The sequence below is a fragment of the Marmota monax genome, unplaced genomic scaffold (assembly GCF_021218885.2).
Source record: "Marmota monax isolate L192 unplaced genomic scaffold, Marmota_monax_Labrador192_F-V1.1 WCK01_AAM20220418_F8-fsc00363, whole genome shotgun sequence".
In the NCBI taxonomy this organism is placed as follows: domain Eukaryota; kingdom Metazoa; phylum Chordata; class Mammalia; order Rodentia; family Sciuridae; genus Marmota; species Marmota monax.
Genome location: NW_026695131.1, coordinates 433438 through 440297, shown reverse-complemented (window position 1 = coordinate 440297; position 6860 = coordinate 433438).

The following is a 6860-nucleotide window of genomic DNA, read 5'->3' as shown; positions in this document are numbered from 1 at the left end:
CCCTGACAGTAACCCTAGCCCTAATTCCAGTTCTAAACCTAACCGTAAAACGAACCTTGACCATGACTCATATCCTAACACTAACCATAGCTGTAAATATCACCCTAACCATAACACTAAAAATACCCCTACCACTAACCCTAAAACTAACCATAATTGTAACCCTCGTTCTTACATTAGCAATTTCCCTAAATGTAGCCTTAACCCTAACACAAAAACTATCCCTAATCCGAGACCTAAACCTAGCTAAAACCTAACCCTAACCCTAATCCTAACTCTAACAATAGCTCAAAGCCTAACCCTTACCTAAACATAGACCTAGACCTATCCCTAACTCTAACCCTAACCTTAGCTCTAACCCTATACTTAACCATATCCCTAAACCTAGCTCTAAACCTACCCACTACCCTAACCCTAACACTAACCCTATTGATAATCCTAGCCCAAACTCTAACGTTAACCATAACCCTAACCGGAAAACTCCCCCTAGACATAACCCTAAATATAACACCATAGCTCTAACCCTAGCTCAAACTCTAACCTTCACCATAAACCTAAACATAATCATAGCCCTAACCCTAACCCTAAACTGAAATCTAACGCTAACCCTAATCCTACATCTATCTGTATTCATTACTCAAAACCTAACCTTAAACTAACCCTGACTATGACTCATATCCTAACACTCACCCAGGCTTTAAACACCACTCTAACCTTAAATTGAACCCCAACAGTAACCATAGTCCTTATTTGAGTCCTTACCCTAACCCGAAAACAAACTCTGACCCTGACTCCTATTATAACACTAATCCTAGCTCTAAATATCAACATAACCTTAAAACTAACTCTAACACCAGAGGTCTAACCCCTAAAACTAACCCTAAATATAACCCTAATTTTAACCCTTGTTCTCACATTAGCCATTTCCCTAACCTTAGCCCTAATCCTAACACAAAATATAGCCCTAACTGAGCCCTAAACCTAGCTTCAACCCTACCCCAAACACTAACCCTAACACTAGCTCTAACCCTATCCCTAACCATAAGCAAAATGCTAACCCTAATGGTAAACCTAGACCTACCCTTATCCTAAGGCTAACAAAAACTCTAACTCAATTAATATCCTAAACCTAGTCCTCATTCTACCTCTAACCCTATCCCAAAACCTAACCCTAACCCTAACCCTGACCCTTATTTTGACCATAACACTAACCCTAGGTCTAAACCTGACTCTAACCCTAGACCCAACCCTAACACTAGCCCAAAAAGCAATACTTACACCTAAGCCTAACCTTATCACAAGCCCTAGACCTAAACATAATCCTAAATCTAGCCTTAACTCTAGCCCTAGACCTAAGAAAATAACCTAGCCCTAGCCCTAATAATAACATTTAACCTAATGCAAAGACTAAACCTAATCCTAGACATAAACCTAATCCTAAATCTGGCTTTAACCTTAACTCTATCTCTGATCTGAACACTAACCCTAAAACACTAAACCTATCTCTAAACCTGACCCTAAATGAAAACCTAAACCTAAAAATACACCTACTTATAACCCTAACCCTACAACTAGCCGTAATTATAACACTAGTTCTTACATTACCCATAGCCTTAACCTTATACCTTAACCCAACACAAAATGTAGAGCGAATATTAAGCCTAAATCTATCCCTAAGCATAACCCTAACCCTAACCCTAGCCCTAACCCTAATCCTAACCCTAGCTTTAACCCTAACCCTAGCTCAAAGCCTAATTCTTACCCTAAATATAAACTTGGACATATCCCTAACTCTGAAGCTGAAACCTAGCCCTAATTATAACCTTAATCCTAGTCCTAAACCTAGCTCTAAACCTACCCATTACACTAATCCTAACCCTAACCCCATTAATAGTCCTAACCGTAGCTCTCACTCTAGCTCTAACTCTATCCCAAACTCTAATGCAAACCCTGACCTTTATTCTGACCCTAACACTAACCCTAGGTCTAAACCTGACCCTAAATCTAGACAAAACCCGAACACTAACTCTAGACCTAATCCTAATTCTAAATCTAGCCCTAGACCTAAACAAAAACCCAGACCTAACAATAACCCTTAACCTAACCCAAACAATAAACTTACTCCTAGACTTAAACGTAGTTCTAATTCTGGCTTTAAACCTAATTATAACTCTAACCTGAACACTGACCCTAACTTTAACAGTAAATCTACCTCTAAACCTGACCCTAACCGAAAATATAAACCTAACACTATACCTAGCCATAACCCTAACCCTACAACTAGCCTGAATCATAACCCTAGCTCTCACATTATCCATAGTCCTATCATTTCACCTTAAGCTAACACAAAACCTAGAGCAAATCGTATGCCTAAACCTAGCCTTAAGCCTACCACTAACCCTAAATCTAGCCCTAACCCTAATCCTAACCCTAGCCTTAGTCCTAAACCTAGCTTGATGCCTAACCCTTACCCTAAATATAAACTTAGACCTAACCCTAAATATAAAAGTAACCCTAGCCTTAATCCTAACCTTAATCTTAGACTTAAATCTAACTCTAAACCACCCATTACCCTAACACTAATCCTAAGCCTATTGATAACCCTAGCCATAACCTTAACCCTAACACTAACAAAAAAAAATTACTCCTGGTCCTAACCCTAAACCTAACACTTGCCATAGCCTTAACGCTAGCTCAAACCCAAACCCATACCATAATCCTAAACATAATCAAAGTCTTAACCTAAACCTTAAAACTAAATATAACCCTAACCCTACACCTAAACCTATATATAACTGTATCCATTATCTTAACCCTAATGATAACCCTAGCCATAACCCTAAACCTAACCCTAAAACTTACTGTAATCCCATCCCTAGACCTAACTCTGAACCCAATCCTAGGTTTAGCTCTAGCTCATACCCTCACCCTTACCCTAAACATAACTCTAGCCCAAACCCTAATCCTAGCCCTAACCCTTACCCTAACTCTATCCCTAGACATGATTCTAACCCAAACCCTAAACCTAGCCCTAACCCTTACTTAATCCCTGCCCCTTACCCTTAACCTAACTCTAAGACTTACCCTAAGCCTAAGCCTAACCTTAACCCTATCCCTAATCCTAAACTTAACCCTAGACTTAATCCTAGCTCTAACCTCACTCATTTCCTAACCCTAAACATAAACCTAACCCCAGAACTAACTTTAAAGATAATACTTTCCATAGTCCTAACCTTAGCTCAACCCTAATCATACCCTAAATCTAAACCTAACCATAGTTCTAAAGCTAATCATAACCCTAAACCAACATCTAATCCTTTCCAAAACACTAAACCTAATGATAACCCTAGACCTAACCATAATACTAACCCTAAACCTAACCATAACCTTAATCCTAGTTCTAACCCGAAACCTAACCCTAGCCTTAGCACTAATCCTAGCTCAACCCCTAAAGCATACCCTAAACCTAACCCTAACCCTAGCCTTAACCCTAACCCAAGTTTAGCCATAATCCAAACCATAACTCTATCTAACACTAGCTCTAATATTATCAATTACCCTAAGGATAACCATAACCCTAATGCTAAACCTAGGCCTAATCCTAACCCTATCCATTACCCTAAACTTAATCTGAACCCTAAACCTAAACTGAAGCATAAAACTAACCCTATCCATTACCCTAACCCTAACTCTAACCATAATGCTAATTTGAGTCCTAACCCTAAACCTTAACATACCCAAACCCAAAATCTGACCCTGACCATTTTAATACCCTTAGCTGTAAGCCTGAACCTTACTCTAAACCTAACTATGACACTAGACCTATCCATAACCCTTACCCTAAAACTATTTCTAACAGTAAACCAAGACATGATATTAGCCCTAGCTCTAATACTTGCTATAACCCTAACACAAATGCTAGCCCTCATCCTAGCCCTAAACCTAGCCTTAATCCTAACCTGTACCCTAATTTAGCACTATCCTTAATTTTATCCCTCGCCCTACTTCTGAACCATTCTATGACCCCATCCCTTCCCCTAAACCTAACCCTAACCCTAGTCCTAAACATAAACATACAACTAACCATAGACCTGATTCTAGCCCTAATTTAGCCCTAACCCTAACCCTAACCATAACCCTAATCCTAACACTAGCACTAAGACTAACTCCAACTCTCACCCTAGCCCTATTTCTAGTTCTAACCTTATCCCTTACCATAACCCGAACACTTGCCCTAACCTTAGCGCTAACCCTAGCCCTAAACCTAACCTTAGATCTAACAATAATTCTAAATCTAACCCTAAACCTAATAGTAAAACTCACACTAACATTAGCCCTATCACTAATGCTAATCCTAAAACTAGCCCTAACATAGTTCTAGCCGTAAATCAAAACCGAGCCACAGCCATAGCCCTAAAATTTAACCTAAATCAAAACTTAACTCAAAACTTAGCCCTAACCCTATCCCTAATTCCAGTCCTATCCTAACCCTAAAACTAACCTTGACCATGACTCTGACCCTATAACTAACCCTACCTCTAACATCACCCTAAAAATAAACCTAACCCTAAAACTAGACATAGCCCTAAATCTAACACTAAAAGTAGCCTTAATCATAACCTTAGTTCTTACATTAGCTGTAGTCCTAACCCTATCCCTAACCTAACCCAAAGCATAGCCCTAATCCTAGCCCTACACCTCATTTTAACCATAACCCTAACCCTGGCCCTAGCCCTAAACATTACCATAAAGCTAACCCTAACCCTAAAACTTGCCCTCACCCTAAACCTAACTCTAGCCTTCATCATAAGCATAAACCTAGACCTAAGCCTAGCTCTAACCCTATCCATTACCCTAACCATAACCCTAACCCTAATGCTAACACTAGGATAACCCAAACCCTATCTATAACCCTAAATTTATCCATTATCCTAAACCTAACCTGAACCCTAAACCTAACCATATCCATTACCCTAACCTTAGCAATAACCCTAATGCTAATTAGAGCCCTAACTCTTAACCTTAACCTAACCCAAACCATAACTGTTACCGTGAACCTAATAATAACCCTATCTCTAAAACTGACCCTAACCCTCAACCTAACACTTACCTTAGAACTAGCCATAAACCTCACCCTAAAACTAACCCTAACCATAAACCTAGTCCTGACATTAACCCTAGCCCTAATCCTAGCCCTAACCCTAACTCAAAACCTAGCCATAATGCTAGCAATTAACCTAGTCTAATGCTAACCTTAACCCTAACCCTAGCCCTAAAACTAGGCCTAGCCCTAACACTAATCCTAGCACTAATCCTAGTACTAATTTTGACCTAAGCCTAACCCTAGACCTAAGACTAACTCTAAATCTCACTGTAGTCCTATCCCTAGTTTTATACCTATGCCTTAAAATAACCGAAACCCTAGCCCTAAACTTAGCCTCAACCCTAGCCCTAACTTTTGCCCTAGCCCTAAACCTAGATCTAATCCTAACTCTAAATGTAACCCTAACTCTAAGCCTAAACCTCACCCTAAAACTAGCCCTATGTCTAATGCTAATTGTAAAAATAGCACTGACCCTAGCCCTAGAACTCAAATAAAACTGAGTCATAGGCTTAATCCTAAACCTTACCCTAAGTCAAACTCTAGCCCTATACCTAGCACTAAACCTAGCACTAATTCGAGTCCCAATCATAAATCTAGAACTTACACTAACCCTGACTCGGACCCTAACACTAACACTAGCTCTAAACATCACCCTAGCCCTAAACATCACCCTAAAATAGTAACCGTAAAAATAACCTGATTGGAACTCTAGTTCTTAAATTAGCCATGGCCCTGCCCTAACAGAAAACCTAGCCCTAATCTGAGACCTAAATCTAGCTTTAAATCTAACCCTGAACTTAACCCTAGCCCTATCCCTAATCCTGATACTATCCCCAACCCTAGCTCTAACCCTGTCCCTTACCATAAGCCAAACCCTCACCCTAATGCCCTAGTCTTAACCCTAATCCTTAGCCTACCCCAAACCATAACTCCAATACTAATCCTAACCCTAGCCCTCATTCTAGCTCTAACCCTAATCCAAACTCTAACCCTGACCCTGACCCATATTCTGACCCTAACTCTAAACCTAGATTTAAATCTGAGCCTAATCGTAAACTAAACCATAACATTAGCCCTATGGGTAACCCTATACCTAAACCTAACCTTAACACCAGACATAGAAAAAAGCCTAATCCTAAATCTAGCCATAACTCTAGCTCTAGCCCTAAACAAAAACCTAGCCCTAGGCCTAACAATAACCGTTAACCTAACTCAAACACTAAGCCTACCCCTAGACCTAAACCTATATCTAATTCTGGCCCTAACCTTAAACATAACCCTAATCCAAACAATGAGGCTTACCCTAACACAAATCTAGCTCTAAACTTTATGCTAACCTAAAATCTAGCCATAACCCTAACACTAGACCTAGTCATAATCCTAACCCTAGCTCATTCACTACCCATAGCCCTGATGCTAGCCCTAAACCTCACACAAAAACTAGCCCTAATATTAGCCCTAACCATAGCCCTAAGCCTAAACCTAACCATAACCCTAGACCTAACCCTAACCCTAACCCTAACCCTCGCCCTAGCACTAACCCTAGGTCAAACACTATCCCTTAACATAAACGTAACCCTAGCCCTAACACTAACCCTAACCCTAATCCTAGCCCTAATCCTAACCGTAAACAAGACCAAACCCTAGCTCTAAATCTACCCATTACCCTAAACATAAAGCTAACCCTAATACTAATCTTAGCACTAAACTTAACCCTAATCCTAAACCAAGACCTGACACTAAACCTAACCCTAAC